The sequence below is a fragment of the Podarcis melisellensis genome (genome assembly GCF_964234715.1).
Source record: "Podarcis melisellensis genome assembly, chromosome: 1".
Classification (NCBI taxonomy): Eukaryota; Metazoa; Chordata; class Lepidosauria; order Squamata; family Lacertidae; genus Podarcis; species Podarcis melisellensis.
The window spans coordinates 48,729,930-48,754,292 of record NC_138528.1 but is presented as its reverse complement, the minus strand read 5'-3'; the positions used below and the strand labels follow the sequence as shown (position 1 = coordinate 48,754,292).

General features: G+C 43.6%; 2 long non-coding RNA genes across 2 annotated transcripts in view; one reads left to right on the top strand and one right to left on the bottom strand.

Moving 5' to 3' along the window:
* LOC309364833 overlaps positions 1-24,363 on the top strand; it is a 200,706-nt gene that overhangs the window by 39,271 nt on the left and 137,072 nt on the right. The window lies entirely within an intron of this gene.
* Positions 16,061-17,259, bottom strand: LOC309364839. Its single transcript, XR_014165891.1, has 3 exons — positions 17,183-17,259; positions 16,573-16,662; positions 16,061-16,095 (listed from the first exon to the last, which is right to left on the bottom strand). It is a non-coding gene; the product is annotated as an uncharacterized lncRNA (long non-coding RNA).

The following is a 24,363-nucleotide window of genomic DNA, read 5'->3' as shown; positions in this document are numbered from 1 at the left end:
TGACATAAAATATTACAGGATTTCAGGAGGATGTTATGGCACAAGGACAAATTTGAAAAGAAGCAGTATGTCTACCCTAAAACATCTGAAGGCATAATGAGTATTGAAAGCGGACTCGCATGGAATCACCTCAATGTCTTTGTGAGCACAACCATCATGAACTTGCAAAATAAAGGACTTCTGGAGGGTCTCATGGGGCTTTTACCACAGGCAGGGCTGAGAAACCTTTTCAGCCTGAGAGACACATTCCCTCATGTCTAATGTTTCAGTGGTGGATGGGGCCAACAGTTGCAGCCAGGGCAAAAGCCCTAAGACTCACTTTGTATCTTAATTCTCTTCCCACAGTGCTTCCCAGGGGGAAGTACTAGTTGGCCTAACCCAGTAAGGCTGCACTTGCCATTGAGAATAAGCCACATTTCAATCAATTGGACTTTCTTCTGAGTTAGCAGGCATAGGATTGAGAGTGCAGTATTTTTTTACAAAAGTAAAATATTTTGAATTGCGCCTGAAAGCAACCAGGAATCTAGAGATGGAGTTCTTGGTGGATATTCATTGCAAATGAGCTAGACATTCTCAATTCATAAAGAAGCCTGGGTTTTTCCATGCTTGGTTCATCCCAGGTTTCAGGAGGTGTGGGGTGCAGGCTAGAAAGTATCTGTTGTCATGAACACATGTCAAAACCAGTTAGAGTGGAACACTTGGAAGTCCCATTGATTTAATACTGTATACTTAAGCATATCCTATTGAACCAAGAACTTGAAAGTACTTCAGTGCAATTCTATACCTGTCTCCTCAAAATGAAGCCCCACTGAGTTGAATGGTGCTTACTCCCAGTTAAGTGGAGATAGGATTGCACTCTTAGCCAAGGAACCTGATCTCGTATTGTTTTTGTTCTTGGTTGTTTATAGCTTTCTTAACAGAGAAGACATACGTTTTAGTTATTAGAAGTTAATTTGTACATGCATATGTTCCTAGGCAGTAAAAGCATTACTTCAGTAAATATACAACTTGGGTGGGGGGTGGAATTAAAAAAAAAGCTAAATGACGACCCCTAGATGGTTAAATTCAGTCAAAGGAGACTATGGGGTGTGGAGCTCATCTTGCTTTAGGCCGAAGGAGCCAGCATTTGTCCACAGACAGGTTTCCGGGTCATGTGGCCAGCATGACTAAACAGCTTCTGGTGCAATGGAACACCATGACGAGTGTTGGAGCACACAGAAATGCCCTTTACTTTTCTGCCACAGTGGTACCCATTTATCTACTTGCACTAGTGTGTTTTTGAACTGCTAGGTTGGCAGAAGCTGGGACAGAACAACAGGAACTCACTCCGTTGCGGGGATTCAAACCGCCAACCTTCCGATCGGCAAGCCCAAGAGGCTCAGTGGTTTAGACCACAGCAGCACCTGTGCCCCTGGGGGTGAAATACAGTACAGAGAACCACAGGCAGCTATTGCATGTGTATGAAGAGCAGTGCCCATTGTGGATAATTGCAAATAGGAGTCAGGCAAGTCAATTGTTACACACAAGCACTTCTGCATACATACTTGTCCAGTTCTGCACCTGTGGAGGGGCCCACAGAGAAAGAGGAAAGGCAGGTTACTTGTCACAGCACCACAGACAGTTCCAAGTGAGACATCCACTCTTACAAGGGCTGGAAGCAAACTGTGGTCTTCTGAAACTCTGCCTCCAGTCCACCTCATGAAAACCCTGCCCACCTGTTGAAAACTAGAATCTCTTAAAGGGCCAACGCTCTGAAGTAAAGAGGAACATTTTTCTCAGCTGAGGTGAGCCCTGTGCTTTTGGAAAAGCAGTTTGGGAGGCACTTGGTTCCTTGGGTCCTGGAAAAGGTACTCATGAGAGTTGCGCCTCTGGTTCTGTGGGCTCCTGTCTGCCAGCTTCAGTGGTCCTGTGATCAGCAGCATCGGCTTCAGAGTCAAGAGTCCTCAACAGAGCCACCGACTTTATGTCCTAGTCACTGCTGTACTCTGGGGTCATGATAACATTCAGGCATGGGTAGGCAAACTAAGGCCCGTGGGCAAGATCAGCCCCAATTGCCTTCTGGATCTGGCCTGTGGGCGGTCTGGAAATCAGACCTCTCCCTCACACAGCAGGGCGCCTCCTCCTCCCTCCCTCCCTCCCTCCCTCCTCCTGGCTTCTCCCTACCCTGCCTAGAGGAGAAAGGGGGCTGGGCTTTGTTGGTGCCAGCAGCAGCAGTACTCGAGCGGCCACCATTTTAAGCAGCCCCTCTCTGGAGCCCTTTCTCACGCCACTCATCATCCCTCCGCCGCCAGTCCCTGCCACTTTCAATACACAGGCAAGCAGTCACTGGGGCTTGTGGTGCTCTTGCATCATTTCCCCCCTTCAAAATATCGTCTGGCCCCCCACAAGGTCTGAGGGACAGTGGACCGGCCCCCTGCTGAAAGTTTGCTGACCCCTGCATTAAGGAGTCTGATGTTGTCATTACTAATTTTTAAAATATAGGGGGGGGCATGATTTGAGTTCCTCAAAATTTTGTGTAATTTGAGGGAACTGTTGTTTTTTGCAAGTCTTAATTACTGAAATTAAGATTTTCATTTGACCTATTTGCTGTAAAGAACAAGTCAGCCTGTTTCTCACTTACTCATCAGTTCAAAAGGTGTCAGAGGAATAAATCAACTTGCCATTGCAATTATGGAGACTAGAACTAATTATCAACTTTTTCTTGTATTTGTCATTTAAGAGCCCTGGCTAGGACCACGGCGACCCTTTCACTTATCTTAACTGCACATCAAGTTCAAACCTCTGTCATATGCATAAGACATGTTATTAAAAATTTCCTTTTAGAGCTGTAATCTTGTTATACCTCTGATGTTGCAAAAGATTAGTTTAAACCTTCTGTCTTGGAAATTTAACTCACTAGATCAGATGTACTCCAGATGGTTTGGATTACAGATAACTCCCATTATCCCTGACCACTGGCTATACTGGTTTTCATGGGTTCAGCAGTACAAATTGTATTCCAGCCATAGTGTCATCCATGTACATGGTGCTTTGCAAAAAAGAAAAAAATAGTGGCCTTGTTATCTAGATAATGACTCAGGGAGACCACAGAGGTTGGGAAATGAAAGGAGAGGTAAACAGGAGAACATGTGACTGTTGCTTTTCCCAGTATTTATGCTTAGTTGCAACATGTTTTCCAAATCTGAAGAAAAAGAAAAGTCGCTGGTGCCACACAGTTTATGTGCTCCATAGCATTTAAGAGTGGATTGAGGAGTTACAGTGTTAAAAACTTTAATCCATGCTTTATTTTTGTAAAACAATATTTAGGGGTACTCTCATTTTGTCTGAGACTCAGGAAAAACTGTGACAGGAATTGAGGCCACCATTGGGGGTAGCAATGGAACTGACGATTCACCATGATAGAGAAGAAACTTTTTTAAAAAATAGTTTCTTCTCACATGAGATTCACAAAATGTTTAGGGGTGTGCGTACCCCTGCGTACCCCCAGAATAAAAGCAATGGTCGTAAGTGCACAGCTTATAATTTTGGTTGTGCTATCCTTTCAACTGTTTTAAAATAGGGGTATTGATGGCAGCTGAAAATTTCCAGGACTTGGGCTAATCCCAATTTTACCATTCCCCCCTCCTTTTTTAGATGGTAAGTAACACATAAACCAGGGGCAGGGGCTTTTTCAGCCCCAGGGCCACATAACCTCATAGGAAACCTTCTGGGGGCCACATTCCAGTGGTGAGGGGGCACAGAGGGAAACGTCAATGGAGCAATGGAAGAAATTCTTAGCTTTCTACAGTTGGCTACATTTCAAATACACCAAAAACAGAGGCTTCTATACAAGCCCAGCTTGCTCCATCTTCCATCCATGCAATCAAAGGCTATTGTCACAGTGAAAGGACACATTCCACCCAGCAGAATGTGAGGGGGTGGTCTGGGGAGGGACGTGGCCTAGGTTGAGTCTGGAGGGCCAAGTAGAAAGTTCTTGAGAGCTACATTTGACCCCTGGGTCTGAGGTTACCCACCGCTGCCACATAAGAATAAGAGAGGGACCTCCAGAAATCATTTCTTCTCCCACTGACCTGCCTCCCAGGGTAGACCCTGAGTGATTTTGTGCAGAGCTCTATCTCTGGTCCTTTGGCTCTCAGCCTATGGCATTTGCACATGTTATGGCAGAGATTTTTGCTCACAACTTGGAAACTTGATATCAGGGAGGTGTTAAGGAAATCAGGTAAGTACAATAAATAACCACAGCTTGAAAAAAAAAGACTCTCAAGAGGTAGTGGTAGAAAATTGCTGTTGCCTTCCATTCCCTTTTCCTCTCTGCTATGGCACCGTGCTAAAGAGCCTTCAACATACAATCACGTCTGTTTACTTACGAACTAACGTAAGTCATCTGGAAAATGGAAGAAAGCATCCCCGGCAATTGCAGGTAGAAGACATTTCTCATTTAGATGTATCCATAATGTTCTTTCCCCACAAATTGCTTGTCAAGCTGCCTTCAACATAATTAAGCTAAGCTAGTCAGACAAAGTTACTGTTATTTTTCAAAGAGTCTGTGCTGGTTGCCAGCTCCTTGACTCTATTTTTTCAGGACAGTTAAGCACAGTCGCCTGTGGCATCTCCCACAAGGAGTTTAACCCTGCTTGTCAAAACCTCTGAATTGCTTGAAGGTAGCTTTATTTTTATTTCGCTTTTCTGAAGGCGTGTTGCTGTTTAGCTTTCCTAATAGATTTTCATTTCTTACCCACCTTTTCTTTCTTTTCTTTTCTTTTCTTTTTTTGATCAGCAAAGCTGATAGAACCTCAATAGTTTAAAGGAATCTGTTGTGAAGGTCTTCTATAGAATCTTTTCATTTGTGCTGCTCTTTAGATTTTTTCTTTTTAAATGGCCACGTGATCAGTGGAACCTTTCACTTCTCATAGATCAGGCATGTCCAACAGGCAGATCGTGATCTACTGGTAGATCACTGGACGTCTGTGGTAGATCACTGGTAGATCACTGGCTCCCCCCAAAGAAGCTCAACAACTTTGGCCCCCCTAAAAAAAGGCTCAACATTTTTGCCCTGAATCCCCAAACACAGGGCTTTCCTTCCTAAGAAAAGTTCAACAACCTTGACCTGAACCCCCGAAAAGGGGGTAGATCACTGCCAGTTTTTAACTCTGTGAATAGATCGCAGTCTCTTGGGAGTTGGCCACCCCTGTCATAGATGAAGCTTAAAACAAGAGCTTTTGTAGGAGCAGTGATTTAATCTGCCGGAGGTTCGTTTTGCTTCCAACTGTTGCAGAGACACAATGCATTTCTCTGTCCCTGCCAATCCATGTAGGTGGGTTGAGTATAATTACCCATACTGGAATTCGGCCAGGATGTTGGTTTGAACATTCCTGTTTTCCACAAACTGTACGGAGAGAGCTTGAATATATCAGGGCTGCCGAGGACCCATTTTCACAGTTTATTCAAAGCAGTCCCACCAACATCAAACTTTCCACCATCGCCATGTGACTGTATTGACTGGGACGAAAACTTCCCAAATTGCCACTGTGATTTTCTGCTTTAAAGTTTAGCACTCTCTGTGTACCACCACCCACTGCATTTCTACTTATAAGGGCTGATGTGATTACATCTCAGAGCTGGATCGCAAGAAAATAAGGTAATTTTCTGAAGAGCAATTCATTGCAATAGGCTAACCATGGTTGGTTAGAGACACCATTTGCTGCTGTTCTTGAGATAAGTAGCAGAAGATGAGCTGATGAACCTTAAACCTCGGTCCTAAACAACTTCACTTTAAAATAAGCCTCTTTGGCTTTGATGAAATTTATTTCTATGTAAGCAGACTTTAGTAGTGAAGACGAGTAATGGGGAAAATCTAGCATGCGTTCGTTTTTATCACAGGCCAATTGACTAAAAGTTGGTTCTCTAAGGCAGGTCTTTTGAAGCATATACAGTTAAGATCACTTTATATGAATTAGTTACACCTTAACATCCATTTTACTCATCCTGTCATAGAAAAAAAAAGGTTGTGGAAGAGTACCCTTTCAGATCGACTTCTGTGATTGTATGGAAACATGTAGTGGTAGCACTTCCTCCAGCAGCTATGCAGTGCTAATCCTCTTATCAGTTAAAGGACTCAGGTAGGAGGTGATATGAAAGACCTATGCCTAAGACCAGGCATAGGCAACCTTGGCCCTCCAGATGTTTTGGGACTACAACTCCCATTGTCCCTAGCTAACAGGACCAGTGGTCAGGGGTGATGGGGATTGTAGTCTCAAAACATTTGGAGGGCCGAGTTTGCCTATGCCTGCCTAAGGCATTGGAGAGCTGTTGTTAGTCAGAGTGGACAAAACTGGGCTAGATCTGACCTGGTATAAGGCAGATATAGCTGGGATAAAGTATTATAATGCACAACAGCTGGCTGCATGTCTGCAGCTGCATTGGTGGAAATACCTCAATCCCCCTTACTGGAAGGAAGAGAGCACATTCCAGGCACCCACCAATCTCTCTTGTCAGTTATCTGTTCGGTGGTACTTGGGACAAGTTGGACAATGACAATGTGGACCGAGAGTACAAGGATGTGATATTGGGTATTGTCACACCTAGGTTACATCTTCTGCACTCCAACAGCCACCTCCGATGAGCAGCAAAATTGGGTTTTAATCTCCTTGTTTGTGCTATAATAGTCAAGAGGTGTTCTCAGGTTTGGGTAAGAATAGATGCTGTTGGGTCCCATACATTTAAAGCAGTCTTGGACTGCTTGTCAAGAATGCAGAGAACTGTAACTCTGTAGGTTCGGGATTCTTAACAAACTACGGTACTCATTCTAGGCTTCTCCATGACTGTTAAAGTGGTACAAGAATGCTTTAAATATATGGCATGGATGTGTCATTGAATTTAATGGTTTGTTTTAAGACAAAACACAGTTGAGGCTTAGAGGGCTTCTCTTAAGGTTGGTCCAGCAGCTGGGGCAGAAGCTAGGCTGCTGTTAGGAGCAACAGTGAGGTTGCTGTTAAGGGATCTGCACTGTCTCCCAGTTAAATACTGGGCAACTGTAAGGTTTTACAGTGGTACCTCGGGTTAAATACTTAATTTGTTCCAGAGGTCCGTTCTTAACCTGAAACTGTTCTTAACCTGAAGCACCACTTTAACTAATGGGGCCTCCTGCTGCTGCCGTGACGCCAGAGCACGATTTCTGTTCTCATCCTGAAGCAAAGTTCTTAACCCGAGGTAATATTTCTGGGTTAGAGGAGTCTGTAACCTGAAGCATATGTAACCTGAGGTACCACTGTACTGCGGTTGTATAAAGGCCTATTTAGTCCAGGACTCATCCTGCTTGAACCCTTAGATCATCAAGTAGACCGTACACATGAGTGTTCATTTAACAAATATCTGGGGCACAGCTTTTTAGTGCAATGTCACCCACAATTTGGAAAACATGCCCCTAGAAATTAGGACGACACCAACCATTTGTTCTTTCAAGTGTCAGCTTCAGAGTTCTTTGGTTCAGCCCAGCTTTTTCAGGGTAGCATTGCTGCTGGGTATTATTCTTGTCAGGTTATACTTGTCAGTATATTATACTTGTCAGTTATATAAATGGATTTGTTGTATTTTTGCAGTTTCAACTTGGTAGTTTGTTTCCATTTCCTTTTTGTACACCACCACAATATTTTCAAGCAACGGGTGGTTTATACATTCTTTAAATAATTAAATGCAGGGGTGGCCCACCCTGTTTTGCTGTCTGAGGCAAAACAGGAAGGTGCCGCTCTCCTGTCCCCCAGCCGTAGCCTCGCTCACTGGGTTGAAATGGCAGCAGCAGCTTCTGGTGAGATCTCCCTGGAAGCTGCCACCACTGTGCATCAACTTTGTCCATGGGGTGTGTGTCCTGCCCCATGGCATTCTGCCCCCCAAGGCAGCTGCTTCAGCCCACCTCATGGGCAGGCTAGCCCTGAATAAATGGAACCATCTTATCAAACAAGGCAACCATCTCATCAGTGGCACAAACAACATGGAGGTCTCTCTCTCCCACCCTGCTTCTGGAAGGTCTATGGCTCCTCCTACAAGGACTAACCCTTTTCTGTCCATGGTACTGTTGCATGCATTCTGCCACAGTCTGAAAGGCAAGTCAAGATTTGGCAGGGCTGCATGTCATCTGAGCTTAAGCAATAGCTCCCAGCTGTACACACGGACCTCTGGGTTGCAATGTGTTTGTGGAATTTAGGCCAGATGAAACAAATTGGACTTCTTTCCCTGTAATGTGTTCAGGATCAGGATGCCAGACTTTAAATATACGTCCTCCGCATCTGTTAGAAGAAACTGACCCAGTAATTTTAAACCATTTTGTGATTTCTATGCTAGGCTTGTGGTTTTTATATAGACATTCATCTGAATCTTCCGCCCCCCGCCCCCCCCCATTGTGTCAGCTGTAGTCATCTTCCTGCAGTTAACCACACAGTGTGTCTTAGAAACCGAGCATGCCAATAACCTCAGGATGCAGTTCTTTCTCATTGTGGCTAATGGAAGAGCTGGATGAAGGACAGGAAAGCAGAGTCAGCGCAAGCTTGGCTGAAATAGTGGTTAAGCAAGAAGAGATGGGCTGGGGCACGGGAGGAAAGAGGCACACATCTATTCTTGCGTGTTCGTATGAAATATTCACAATGTCATGGCTGAATGGAAGTCAAAGGACTGAGTTTAGCTTAGCTTGTCTCATACTCTGTTCTCAAGAAAAGCTCTGTTAGTATTATTATTTTTAAGAACAACAGAAAAATGCTGGCCAATTACTTTTTATCATCTGTATGGAACAAACTAAATAAGTAGGTGCCTACAGCCCATTCCTATGTTCTACTGCATGGTAGCCAAAAAAGACAGGATTAGGTGCTGGGCTCCCAACTGGAGCAAGACTATAACTATAGCTATCGAGCTATATCTTGTGCTGATCTTGATAGCTAGGTGCTGCCTGTCTAGAAGGACCCCATGTATCCTATGGGCTGTGGAAATGGGCCTTTCTCTCTAACACCGGTGCTAACCTGCACCAGCAAGTGGACAATCGAACACTATATTTGGGTAAAGATCCCAGGTTCCATCCCTGGCATCTCCAGCTGAGCTAGGAATGTCCCCTACCTCAATAGGCCTGGACAGCTGCTGCCCATCAGTGTAGACAACACTGAACTAGATGGGCCAATAGTCAGACAGCATTCTGTGTTCCTGTGTACACAAATACACACATACACGACACCTGCAAGGATCAGCATATTATAACAGAATCTTTATCAAGGGAAAATATTCATGGTGACCCTTCATTAAACAACTAGTTACCACAAACAGACAAAATGAAATGTGTGTGTCCCTGTCGTGCACTTGCGTGCCAAGGCCCCGTGACCCACAGTTCCCCTATGGACAATAAATTACATGGGCACAATTATATTGGTTTATGTGTTCAGATAGGCTTTATTGTTTGCAGATGTGAGCAGTTTGGCTTAGGCACTGGATGAAGCCAGGCTATATCTTGACTCCCACCTGTCTGCAGGGAGTCTAAATAATAATAATAATAATAATAATAATAATAATAATAATAATAATAGTGATTTATACCCAGCCCATCTGGCTGGGTTTCCCCAGCCACTCTGGGCAGCTCCCAACAGAAGATTAAAAACACGATAGGGTAAACCACCAATAGGAGGAGCTCTATGACTTACCGTACATCAAATAGGGATCCCCCCCAAGGAGTCTCCGTTGTGGTTGTGACATGGCCGGAGGCCCCGGATCCCTTTAACAAGATACCCTTACTGAGGAGAGGCAGGTGAAGGCTACAACCTCCCCTCCATCCAAACAAAAGCTTACCCAATGCTTAACCGCCACTCGACACCAAATGGCTCACCACCAATACCCTCACACCTGCAACCAATCCCTGATGCATTCTGAAATGTCATTCAAGCAGATATCATTGTCAGCATCGGAAAGGTGCACCCCATCACCGTGAAACAAGGCCTCCTGCTCAAAGGTGATGGCAGGGTGACATCTCACACAGCCGCTCAACTGTTGCACTTTTTGCGCAACTGCGTGGTTTGCCTTCTTTCTGGCTCTATTTATGGCAACTGGGTCTGGGCAACCACGCCAACAATGTCTCTCCAGCACCTGGTACCAAATTATGGTTAAGTTTGGGTACAGGGTCACAGGCTTATCAAGGTCCTCCTTGATGTTCCAGGTTAGGTCGACACCCTTTTCTGATCCTCTTTTCAATCACCTGGAAACCAACAATACCCATGTTTACACAGCAGTGAAGGGCCCTGATCTGACTTCTAGTGTATATCTCTAATAATTTCTCCCTTGGGTTCAGTTCCATCAACTCCTTCCTCTCCTTTATTGATTGTTATATTTATATGGCCATTCAAATGCTTCCTTATCATCCTTAACTACCACGTTAAAGCCCTACCACTGACTTTCGGTTTCCTTCCTCTGAAATCTGCCTAGCTCTCCTGCTACTGTAGTACTTCTCATTGCCAGCGAAGCAGTTAGGCCATTTTAAACATTGGACTTCATGGTCTTATTATGCTCCCTTCTTATTATATAGCAATGTGCATTACTTCACTTACTTTCAGAGTGGCAAGCCAGCCCTGCTGCGCTGGAGGGAGCTCTTGCATATTCTGCAAAATGGGACCCTGGACATCCGCCCCAATCACACCTCTGTCCATTACCAACGTGTAGATCCCTACGTATTGCTGATTATTCTGAGTTCCATTCTCTTCACTCTGCTCCATAACTGTTACTCTCTCCTGCCATTTCTGGTTTGCTCCCATCATTTATCTCCCCCCTTGACATTATCCTCACTTCCACACTTGAATCAGCGGATGTTCTTTTTGAATGATTGCAGACTCCACACAAGGACTCTTCCGTTCCCTTTATAGAAAGTTAGGCTATAATGTGGTCATGAAATTGGATCATTATAACCACAATAAAAACACAGCTGTCTTCTTCTCTGCTTCATGTTGGTAAATCTTCATTTGAGATCCCTTGTGTGAAAGCATTTTACTGTATTTGATTAGGCAATACTGTGGATACCAAAGAGGACTTTCATACTACTGGAACGCATTTCTGATCCATAGAATGTGGGTTTTGAGCAAACCTTGGGCTCTGATCTGCTGGAAATATAGTTTTCATTTTATTACTTTATCTGCAATGAATGGTTATTCATTTCCCTAATATTTGGTTTTTTTTAATGACCAGCAGATTTTTACAGAGTTGTTATTCACACATCATACACACACAACAGATCATCTAAAATTAATGAAAAATACAATAAAAAGAGAAATTGATTTATTCCCATTTCTTGAGGACGATTAATGATGAATTTAAAATGATTATCTGGGAAAATAACCATATTTAACATAACACACACACACACACAGAGAGAGAGAGAGAGAGAGAGACAGGTGGTTAAAACAATTTGTTACGTTTCAGAATGAAAAGATGCATGGGTGGAAACCTTTTGTTACTGAGTAATTGATTATGGGAAGAAGTGTTGAAGAAACCTCTTCCTAATCCTTCTCCACATAGAATTTGATTCAATAGAGTGAGCAAAGTTCAATTAATCACAACAACTGAAGGACTTCAATCACATGCATACTTCCATGGGAGAAAGCCACATTGAACACAGTGACTCCGTTCACGCCTAACAATAAGCAAACCATGGTTTAGTACAAATGTATGAGCATGTGGGCTTCCCGGCAGATCATGGCCACTTGCCTCCTCCTCTGGTCAGCTCTTGCTGCACTTCTGTGATCTAAGCCAGAGGTAGGCAAACTAAGGCCCAGGGGCCGGATGCGGCCCAACTGCCTTCTCAATCTGGCCCACAGTCGGTCTGGGAATCAATGTGTTTTTACATGAGTAGAATGTGTCCTTTTATTTAAAATGCATCTCTGGGTTATTTGTGGGGCATAGGAATTTGTTCATTCCCCCCCCCCAAATATAGTCTGGCCCACCACATGGTCTGAGGGACGGTGGACCGGCCCACGGCTGAAAAAGGTTGCTGACCCCTGATCTAAGCCATGGTTTGTCTTAGCATGCTGTCCATACTCAGACTCATGGTTTATTTCTTCCAGACAAAGCATAAACTGTAAGCCAAGACAAACCTTGATTACAGCTTGTGGTTTGTTTGGAACTCACAGTAGTGTGGCACATTTGGTGGATTGTGAGGTCCTTGGGGTGAGGATGTTAACCACCTGGTGGCACCTGGCCCAGGGGTTGCAATCTCTGCAGGTCCTAACTCTCAACAGCATGACTTGGATGCTCAAATGCCTTTGCAGTTTGTGCTATTGGCTTCTCTCTATCTGACTGGGTGTCTAAATTGCTGCAGGTCAAGTGATGATTTTCATGTGTCACAGATATATCTGGGCATCACAGATATAAGACCAGGTTGCTTTCATATCTATTCACATGCAAATGAGTCATCACATAACACTTTTCGGTGGAGTCAGTTCACACGTGTATTAATTTGATTATTCATTTCCAGTGTAATTCTTTGCATGTCTACTCAGAAGTTCAACAACATTCCCTTCCAGGTAAGTGCGCACGTAATATTGTAGCCTTTAAATATTTTTGTCCCCACCTTCCAATGGTGTGGTCCACAAGGCAGCATACAATTTGTTCTTTGAAACAACATTGTCATAAAAATAAAACAGCCTAAAAATAGAAGCCTATAAACACAGTATGATTAAAAATAACATAAAACACAGCACAACGGGAGGTAGTGCAAAGTTAATCAAATGCTGTTAAATGCTTGGACAATTTTTTTTAACCTGGCCAGATGCTTGGTGAATTAAACATGTGGGATCCATGTCATTTTCTTGGCTCTTTCCAGCTGTGATTGATAAACCAGCTTGGGGAGGGTGGTTTTGAGCTGGAAAAATGGCAGGAGGGTAGAGGTTTAAGCAACTTGTACCCAGGCTCACTCCTCATGTTCATTCACAGCCTGACTTTTTTGAGTTCAAATAAACGCAAAGGGAAAAACCACGGAATGCTGTTTAATGTGTGGTTTCATGAGCTTCACTTGTCCATCATCATTAAGTTTATAGTACCCAAGTGTAGAGAAATCAACCCATTTACATTCAAGAAAGCAATTAGAAGTTAGAACGTTTGAACAGTTTCAGCGAAGAGGAATTATCCTCACAGGAGTCAATTTTCTCCATCTTTGCTGGAAGCCAAGCATTCCCTTCTGTCTGTTTGGGTCCAAGTGGACAGAGAGTGGAAGAAACTCGCTAGCATTTATGAGCTACCTTTTTAGTTCATGGAGGGGAAGGATACAAATGAAGACAAGCAAAAATATCAACTTGTTTTTTTGGGCATCCGTATCATTTTAGTAATCAGAAGAAGGATCAAGAAAGATCCCTGGCCAGGCTATTTGGATTCCTGGGGACAGCAATGTTTTTCTGGGAGTGATGGCATGTCATCAAGTCCTGTTGCTCCCAAGGTAACTTGCTCTATGTTCAGCCAAGGTGTGCTCATTCAAGCAAAAGTCCTTGTATCCTAGCTACTCGGGTTGGCAGTGGCTGGATACATCCTTTCAGAAGGTTTAAAAGGAAATTATTTTTATTTGGGGGGGCAGAATGGATAAAGTGTGTAACCTTTGGATCACCTTGTAAGTTGTTTAAAATTTACCTTTATAATTAGTGTTTGTGGATGGATTTTTATGAATTTGCCCTTTAAAATCTGCCTGGAAACAGGATGGGACAGATCTCCAAGAATTGAGATGCAATGGACTTCAGTGGTTATGTCCAACATGAGGAGGGAGAAAATAATAAGAAAATAAGAACTTGCTTCACAGTTTATAGGTCGGCCCAAAGTTTCTACAGCAGTGATCCAGTGGAACTTGCCATGAACATTAAGTGGATATTCCTGTCCCAAGAATTTGGGCACATGCACCAAGCTGGGGGAGTAATGATTTGCAATGACTCCATGTTGTGTTAGTATACACATAAGAACATAAGAGCTTGCTGGATCAGGCCAATGGCCCATTTATTCCAGCATCCTATTCTCATAGTGGCCAGCCAATGCCTATGGGAAGCCTGCAAGCAGGAACTGAGCACAACAGCACTCTTTTCTTCTGCATCTTATAGCAACTGGTATTCAGAAGCATACTGCCTCCAGATTTGGGGTCTCTTCCTCACATGCTACCTGAATGCTACTATAAACCTGGGTGAAAACACCCAGGGTTGTACATAGTTTGAAATGGCCCTTACAAGCTACACATATATATCAACAATTATGTGACTCGTCCATTTCCAAGTGGGTTTGGGGCCTGCCAGGAATCTCTTCTTCCCAATGCAAATAAAATAGCTGCTAATGTAGGCACACTCTGTACTTCAGAAGAGAAACATGAAACTCCACAATGTGATAATCCCCACTATAGCTTTGACGTTGGGGCGGGGGGGGGGGAGATGCTGGAAAATATCCAGAGATTCTTGTGGATGTCAATATTAAGTGGTACTCTCTGCTCTTGCTCTCTGGGGCTTGTCTTTTCTTCAGGCAGCCTGCCCAGCCATCACTAATCTGCTTGGACAGTGTGGTCCTACCACACACTCCAAATATTGGCAAAATATTGTTTCCTAGCAATGATGTAACTGGTATCTGGAGTTGCTGGGAAGCAAGAATGACCATGTGCCAAATGGCCTGTGACACTGAGCCCATCCTTTCCAAGTTTCATTATTCTTCCTCCCCACCCCAACTCTAAATGGTAGGTGGCAGTTCAATAAAATAATAATAATAATAACTTCCCTAAATAGGGCTGCCTTCAGATGTCTTCTAAATGTCATATAGTTGTTTATTTCCTTGACATCTGACGGGAGGGCGTTTCACATGGAGGACGCCACTACCGAGAAGGCCCTCTGCCTGGTTCCCTGTAGCTTCGCTCTTCGCAGTGCGGGAACCGCCAGAAGGCCCTCAGCGCTGGACCTGAGTGTCCGGGTTGAACGATGGCCCCAGGAAGGAAGAGTTCATTGCTAGCTTCCCTTCCATGGCTAATAGTTGCTTGGTGGGGAGTTGGCAGGAGGGATAACTTCCTCTAGACCGTGACAGGGGATGAAAGAGCTTCCCCATATGTGTCATGGTCCCCATCCTGATTGTGTCTTCCTGGGACCTGCTATTTAGAGTGTGGGAGGGAAATAGCACTTGAAGTGACATATTTCGTGTCACGCATAGTGTGATCACGATCAGATTTTTATTTAGACAGGACTGGGTGACATGTCTAATTTGTTCAATGGGTTGTTATTTATTTCAGTTTTATTGGGGGATCTGTACAAATATTTTACAATTTTGTTTAAAACATTAATGTACTGCCCTTCATTGTAAAAATCCCACAGCATCCTTTTCCAATAACATTTAACATAAGCTGGTGCTTTTTAACTGCTTCTGTGCCTCCTCCCCTTTTCATTCTCTTCATGCCATTTCAACATATGCCTCCTACAGGAAAAACAAAATGGGAATGGCCTGTATCGAGTGTTTGAACATTTCTGTGAGGTAGGTTGGGTCGGGAGTCAGTTTTAAAAGTTGCTTAAGTTGTAAATAGAAATATGCCGTACAAGTTAGACCTACATTTTAAAAAGCTGTGTCCAGAGAGAAGCTTTGAGTTGTTTGTCAGGGAAAAGCCCCCCTTCCCAGCATGCTCTTTTCACTTCCGTCCCGTTAACCATGCTCAGTGGGAAATGCGAAAGGCTATCTGTTCGAAGTTCATGGCTGAGCAAAAATTCAAACCTTGATTTCCACAGCCCTCCTTCTATTCAAGTATACCAGAAGTGGTCTTCCAGATATGACCTTTTAATTTCATCTGTAATGTCTATTGATTCCTATAATTTCCTACATTTTCCCTGTAGCTAGGCAAAACATTCAATAAATTATCAGAACAAACAGAGTTGAAAATGAGATCATTTAGCTGGGCAATTTCCTTTCAATTCTGCAATGTGAGGTAGGAAAACAATGCTGCAGCCTGCTTTTATCTCATTAGAATGTTTCCACTTACGTTTAATGGCCACAATTAATTAACCTTCAAGCAAGAGCCTTTTATCTTAGATACATACCAGGATTCTGAAAAAAGAAGAAGTTTGTGTTTTAGTGTTCTCTTGTTGACTGTGGGTTTAAAAAGACAAGGGGAAAAAAATACAAATGGCAAAAATTAAAATAATGCAAAAAACAAGTTTCAGATGGAAATTGCACTCCATTACCATTTTGCGAAAGCCTGTATTTCAGATTTGAACTGATTTCAAAATAGCAAGGCAAGCAATGAACTGAAAACTCATTTGTGCACAAAGCACTGCAAAGTGTAGGGTGTAGTTTAGCTTTTTAAAAATATTCTGAACAAAGTGGGTAAACAACCAGAGACCCGTTACAAATAGTTTTTCCACTCTTTGTTTGTTTCTACACAGCTTTTATCTCTCTCTCTCTCTCTCTCTCTCTCTCTCTCTCTCTCTCTCTCTCTCTCTCTCTCTCTCTCTCTAAAAAAGCTCTACAATCTCCAGTTGCTTACACGATCATAGATTTAATCAACGGTTAAAAGGGTTTGTTGTAAGCAGACACAATCCTGACAATTACGGGATCTCAGCTTACTTGTGTCATATTGATAGAAACGAGCACATCATCAATGGTGTCTTCATTATACCAAGAAGGACAGAATTCACTATTATATGACAGAACCACCTGAGAAAATAAGAAGATTTTGTCATTACTCCCATGCCCTGCTCCAGAATTCTTTTAACTGCCATATATTGTTGACTCAGCATGAAAATAATGAGCAACTTTAGTCTGGTCAGACAAAAAGCAAAAGAAAAAAGCAAACATTTTCAACAAAATAACCATTTTAATTCCTCCATTATAAAAGCATTTTATTTGAAAGCTAGCCCACAGAAACATGTCAGGCACACTTGCATTCACAAAAATGGTATATATCAAAACCAGCTAAAGATCGGAACTGTGGGCTCACATTTACTGTTATTGCTTGAAGAATTAATCTGTTCATTTATTTTATTTATTAAATTCGGATACTGACTTGTCCACACCCTCAAGCCTTACTAACTGAAACTCATCCAGCACAACAGGACTAGACAGTGCTCTGGACACCCCTTGAGATTCATCTGCCATCATAGCGGAGTCACGATTCCGGTGGAGGCAAGTGATTATTTCCTCAAAATGCTTTGCAAAGAAGTGTACAGTGAGCTACCATCAATTCTACCACCTCCTTTGGGCCGGACTGTAAGAGGCCCACACTGCCCAGAAGAGCTCTGACTGGATGGCAAAGTGAGGATGCAATGAAGACAACAAGTACCGTATTGGCCTGAATATAAGCCACCCTTTCCCCCCAAAATTCTGACTGTGAGAAGTTAAAGTGCGGCCTAAATTTGTGACCTTACAAAAATTGGCTTTTACGATATCGCTGCTGAAACAGACACACGGTAAAACAGAACAAAAAAATTGTTTTATTGTCAATTTGCAAGCTTGAGACTGTTATGCAATTAAGTCTAATGTCATTCATTGCTTTCCCCATATTTTACAGTGCAGTAGTGATTTTTTATTTGCATTTACGGTGCTACAAACAAGTGTTTAACCCACTTGCAGGTCCTCTCTAATACCCGTAGGATTTTCTTCTACGTTTGCCATTTACAGGTGTGAGTGCCTGCAGAATTTTAAGGGAGTGGCTTACATTTGGGTATTGCCTGCTGAGGGCCACCTGCTGGGGGCCTGAAGGGCCCTGCCCTTGCCTCTTTCCACCTGGCTTGGGGCGGGGCCTGACAGGCTTCACAAGGACTGTGGCTGCTGCTCAGCAGAAAGGGCTCCTCTTTTAAATTGTTTTTGATTTTGTGTTGTTTAAAATGAGACCATCTTGGCTGTGAGCCCTGGAAGACCTGCACCCTGCCTTGCTGGCCCTTTCCCATCTGTCCAGGGAGAGTGGAGTGCTGACTGATTCCAGCTACAAAAACTGAGGCTGCTGAACAGATTCTTGGACTGGAGTATTTTTTATGGGGGGTTGAGAGAGCTTGTTGCTGTTATTGATATTATTGTTGTATCTCTAGTTTTAGATCTTACGATTTACATGGAAATTGTTTCCATTTGGTTGTGTACTTTTTGATGTGTTTTATTTATTGCTTATGACTTCTGTTATGTTTGTAATTATGTCAATCTTGTCATGTTGTAAGCTGCCTTGAGCATAGTTTCAACTATGGAAAGGCTGCATACAAATAAAATGATGTTGTTGATGATTGTCTTTTTTCTCTCCCCCCCCCCCCCGAATTCTAAAGGTGCGTCTTATTTGCGGGTGCGGCTTATATTCGGACCAATATGATATTACTCGGAGCAGACCTGGCATTCAACAACAGCAGCTGCAAACCCGAAGGCTGACTGATATGACAACCACAGTTCCCCAGGTTGGAGGAGGGTCTGGCACATAGCACAGTCACTCACTGCCTGCTCTCTGTGCCCCTTACCCAGCCTGTCCCACTGCCCCCTACACTGAACCATTGCGACTGGGCCCTTCTGCTCTCCCTAGCCCCTCTCTTCCCAGGCATGTCCCACAAAAACCCTGAATGTAAAAACCGTTTAAAATAATTTAAAGCATTTTAGACAATGGGGTCAATCATAACGAAACCGAAACCAGCTAAACAATACTGCAATTCAAATGTGTATTCAGCTGCAGCAACTTTCATAGCTGCAGTTAGTCAGGGCCCCACCCTACTAGGCCAGATGGAAGAGGCCTGTCAGGCAGGGAGCAGGACCCCCCCCCCAGACTCACATCTGAGATAGTATCCAGCCTCCTCAGCAGCCTCAGCTTCTTCTTTTTTCTAGCTGTAAACATGCTCAGCATTTTATTAATATTTTCTGTTCTCAATTTAAACATTAAAACCTTTGAAAGCTTGCAATTTAAGTTTAAAATACTGTATTTTTCGTGCTATAAGATGCACCAGACCATAAGACGCACCTAGTTTTTGGAGGAGGAAAACATGAAAAAAAAAATTCTGAATCCCAGAAGCCAGAAGAGCAAGAGGGATCGCTGCACAGCGAAAGCAGCGATCCCTCTTGCTGTTCTGGCTTCTGGGATAGCTGTGCAGCCTGCATTCGCTGCATAAGACGCACACACATTTCCCCCTACTTTTTAGGAGGGAAAAAGTGAGTCTGATAGAGCAAAAAATACAGTATGTCATTAACTTGCATGCGCTCTCCTTCCCCTTTCAATGGTCTTCAAACAGGTTTGGTGTCATGCTGCAAATTGAACCTAGGCACTTTTCATGGAGAATATTTACCGAATGCAGTCTGCATTTCCAGGTATCATTGATAGGAAGCTGTATCAGACACGGGGATGCTCTTTTTCTTCTCAGACAGTTTTAAGAAAATCAATACAACTTTTTCCATTTAAATCACAATGAGCCTAGAGTATAATTTAACAAGTCCAGCCAGAAAACCAGACAAACATGGAAAGTGGCTCCCCTCCTGTTGTCAGTTACATTGACTTTAGTTAGTACTACATACTAACAGGGGCAATGTGGGAAAAGTGCCACTATAGTGCTGCAAAGATTCCAGATTCACCCAACAATATGTATTAAGTTGGTTTGCTTGATTGTACTACAGCCTTATTGCCTGGAAATGTCACTCCCAGAACCAAGAAACTGATTAGCTTCATATTCATCAGCTCTAATCAAGGCTTATGACTCAGCCAGGGTAATAATACATACGGAAACCTTGTTCTCAAACTGAAGAAAATAAGAGATATAAATAGAAAGGTGATAGTTTGTAGTTGCTTAACATGTGGAGATTATTAAAACTCTTCTCTTGGCAGAAATACAACTCTCTCTCTCTCTCTTTCTCTCTCTCTCTCTCTCTCTCTCTCTCTCATGCACACACACAATGGGGAACTTCAGTGAATTATGATGCTTTCAGTATGAATTTGCAAAATATGCACATGCCTGTTGGGTTAGGTCAGATAGCACTGAAAAGACAGAGGCTGACAGTGTTGGGGTGAGACATTCATTCCCAGAAACAACACTGGAAGTTACCAGAACTGGGAATGAAACATGTAGTCAATATATGTGGACTTCTGACAACATATATGATCATGAAAACAAGAGGTACATGTATTTATTTATTTTATAAAATTTCTATACTACTTTAAGGCTGTTTGGTAATGTAGCCATGTAGAATGGCTTTTCCAAAGCCTGGTCTAACGTTTGAATAAGATACAGTGGTACCTCAGGTTACATACGCTTCAGGTTACATACGCTTCAGGTTACAGACGCCGCTAACCCAGAAATAGTGCTTCAGGTTAAGAACTTTGCTTCAGGGTGAGAACAAAAATCGTGCTCCGGCGGCGCGGCGGCAGCAGGAGGCCCCATTAGCTAAAGTGGTGCTTCAGGTTAAGAACAGTTTCAGGTTAAGTACGGACCTCCGGAACGAATTAAGTACTTAACCTGAGGTACCACTGTACTGTAATATTCAATGATTGCTATTCACTGAATAGTGACAGGGATTAATGCAATGTAACCCTTCTAAAATACAAGGGCTATGATGTCAGACTTTGGGTGTCAATTCCAGAAACTATTGCCTTGCTCAGAAGTGGATCTGATATTTAATTCGAACTACAGATGGAACACTTCTCGCCACCCTTTTCCTTCTGTTGCAAGAGGCAGTAGGTAAGGTCTCTATCTAGCCAGATGGCTGGAAACAGGGCTGGATTTAAATTTATGTAATGAGTTTATTTATTACTTCTCTTTAAAAAAATACTATAAAGATTGCATGCAACATTTGATGGATGTTGTACAGTTACAACTGATGTTGTAGTGTTTGCTATGGATTTTTTTTTTAAAAAAGCATATTAATGCAGGTCAGTATCACTTATAAAGAGAAAATGAACTTTTTGTGCAGGTGGCGCTGTGGGTTAAAGCCTCAGCGCCTAGGACTTGCCGATCGAAAGGTCGGCGGTTCGAATCCCTGCTGCGGGGTGCGCTCCCGCTGCTCGGTCCCAGCGCCTGCCAACCTAGCAGTTCGAAAGCACCTCCGGGTGCAAGTAGATAAATAGGGACCGCTTACCAGTGGGAAGGTAAACGGCGTTTCCGTGTGCAGCTCTGTCTCCGGACAGCGCTGGCCCCTGGCCTCTTAAGTGAGATGGGCGCACAACCCCAGAGTCTGTCAAGACTGGCCCGTACGGGCAGGGGTACCTTTACCTTTACCTTTACAAATGCGTATCAGAGAGTACCAAAGTTTCTAAAAGTACAGAAAAAAGTATTACAATTCAAAAAAACTATTATTATGATTCTTCTTCAAACAAATGCTTAATAAATATATTGTTCATACAAACAAGTTGGTTCAATTTGAACATTTCTGGTGTAATCATTTTCCAAATATCATATCAGAATCTGAAAGGAACATGAAATTAATCCCTGTCCCAGAAATTCCTGTCTGTTTAATATAGTTCACAACAGAGACCCTGTCAGATCCAAGGCTGAATTGTGCCTAGGGTGCTGTACTGGGGTTGGGGGAATCCTGCCATGTACTCCCGTATCCAGTCAACAGCTGAAACAAAAAGTTCATTTTCTCTTTACAGGTGATACTGACCTACATTAATATGTGGGTGGTTTTTTTTTTTTTTAATCCATAGGAAAATTTACAACATCAGTGCCCATCCATCGAATGGTGTATGTAAGTACTGGTGTTGGATCTGTGCATGCAAATTTATTGTCTTACAGGACAGGAATAAATCATGCATGCAAATCGTGCATCAGAGTCATGAAACAGGCTGTGGGATAACCAGTCTCATATAACCAACATGCTTAAGTCTCATCAGCCACTCTTCAGTTCCTATACCAATAATGTAGGAACTTTTGCCACTTTGTAATTAAGCTAAGTTCTACTGCTTGTGCAACTTTCTGACTGAAGTATGGAAAAGCACATGAACCAGACCTTTGAGAAGTTTGTAAGTAAACAGTTTTAAACTTACCTAATGTGTGGTCTTTTCCTATGTTGTGGGGAGAGATCAGTTTTGAAACTCACTGGGAAGAGCATACTTTAAAGGTCTAGCAGCTTTACTTTGCTGCATATCTCTGCTGTGGTTCTCTCACCAAAGAGTACTTGCCTCAACCTTCGATCTTGGAATCCAGGAATTCTCCTTTCTATATTTATTTTTGCACCAACACAGGCTTCAAGTACAATTAAAAATATGGATTTTTTACAAATCAGGTGAACAAGTGAAGAATTGCCAGAGATGTTCCTTTCCTGGAGTGCCATTTGGTTTAGGGCTGGTTCTGGGTAGCTGCCGTCATATCATGAGCTAGAGGGAGTCCCAGCTGACAAAGCACCTCAGCACTGGCTAACAAAGCATCAAGGCAAGTTAAGCAGATGTGTGAGTTCAGCACAGGGTGAGGCGGCCAGGGCATCCCATTCTGCCCCTCTTTTCCTTGACATAACCTCCTAGGATTGGACAAATTCATGGAGGATAAGGCTATCAGTTGCTACTAGTCTGATGGTTATTCTCTGCCTCCATGCGCAGAGGTAATACAGTGGTGCCTCGCAAGACGAAATTAATTCGTTCCGCAAGTTTTTTCTTCTTGCGAGTTTTTCGTCTTGCGAAGCACGGTTTCCCATAGGAATGCATTGAAAATCAATCAATGCGTTCCTATGGAGACCGTCCGGGGACAGAGGGGAAGCGCCGCGCGCCTTCCCCTCTGTCCCTGGACCTGTTTTAAAGCAAGGGGCGGCGGGGAGAAGATTGCTTCTCCCCGATGCCTGCCCCGCAATCTCCGGGGACAGAGGGGAAGGCGCGCAGCGGGGAGAATCGCTTCTCCCCGTTGTCGCCCCTTGGTTCAAAAGGGGTCCGGGGAGAGAGGGGAAGGCGTGCGTCTTCTCCTCTGTCCCCTCTGTTGAAGCAAGGGGTGGAGGGGAGAAGATCGCTTCTCCCCGTTGCTGCCCCTTGGTTCAAAAGGGGTCCGGGGACAGAGGGGAAGGTGCGCGCCTTCCCCTCTGTCCCCGGAGATTGCGGGGCTGGCAACAGGGAGAAGCGATCTTCTCCCCCTTGCTTCAAAAGAGGTCCGGGGACAGCGGGGAAGACGCGCTGCGCTTCCCCGCTATCCCCGGAGCTTGCGGGGCAAGCTTCGTTTTGCGAAGCAAGCCCATAGGGAAATGCGTCTTGCGAAGCGGCTAAGAAAACGAAAAACTCCTTCGTCTAGCAAGTTTTTCGTCTTCCGAGGTGTTCGTCTTGCGGGGTACCACTGTAATGTTTCTGAATTCCAGTTGCTGGAAACCACAGAAAGCAAGAGTGTTGTTGCACTCAGGTCCTGCTTACAGGCTTCCCATAAGCCACTGTGAGAACAGGATGCTGGACTAAATGGGTCATTGGCCTGATCCAGTGGACTCTTAAGTTCTTACATTATCAAGATCTGGACCTTGTGTACAGTGGTACCTCGGGTTAAGTACTTAATTCATTCTGGAGGTCCGTTCTTAACCTGAAACTGTTCTTAACCGGAAGCACCACTTTTGCTAATGGGACCTCCTGCTGCTGCCGCGCCGCTGGAGCACGATTTCTGTTCTCATCCTGAAGCAAAGTTCTTAACCTGAGGTAATATTTCTGGGTTAGCGGAGTCTGTAACCTGAAGCGTATGTAACCCGAGGTACCACTGTATTGTATTGAAGGCAACTGAGCCTCAAAAGTTTGTAGTTCCTATGATTCCACCAGCCTCCTGCTGTGAACTGACTCCTCCTTACTACCTGCTGTTTTGTGCTACTTATGAGGAGAACAGAATTAACAGGCAGGGCCAAACTGGCAGGTTAGAAGACACTGAGAACCTGGACACACATGTACACTCATGGTGAATTCCAGAAAGATGGGCATCATAGGGCAACAACAATTCAATTAATACTTCTTGACTAAAAGCAACACCTGCTTCCTGCTTCTGTTTTGTGTAGGATGGCATTTCAACACTTCCTCTGCTGGCTTTCTTCCCCAGAGTGATTATCACACAGTCTCTACTTGCTTTGAAATCATGAGTCCAATTTCCAGTGAAGGCACATCCTTTGGCTATGACGCAGAATCATACAGATATATAAGTTCATGCTAATTGCAGAGAGGCAAGAGCCCCATAAGGCACAGGGCTGCATATGTAGCATAGTGTAGACTAGAGTTCTCATTGGCTGTTATCACTTGAAGAGGGAAACCCAGGTGTAGAGGCCCTGTCCCCCCAACTGCACAACTCCTCAGACCCATTTGCAGTGAAATTTTGCAGTGGGGAGGCTTCTCACACAGGTGGGAACCTTGATCCTCCAGTGCTTCTACTTATGTGAGGAGTCTTATGGATCACCACTACAAAAAGTAAACATGTGAAGGGGTTGGAGGGAGTGGGGCTAAAGGTTTATCTCTGTTCTATC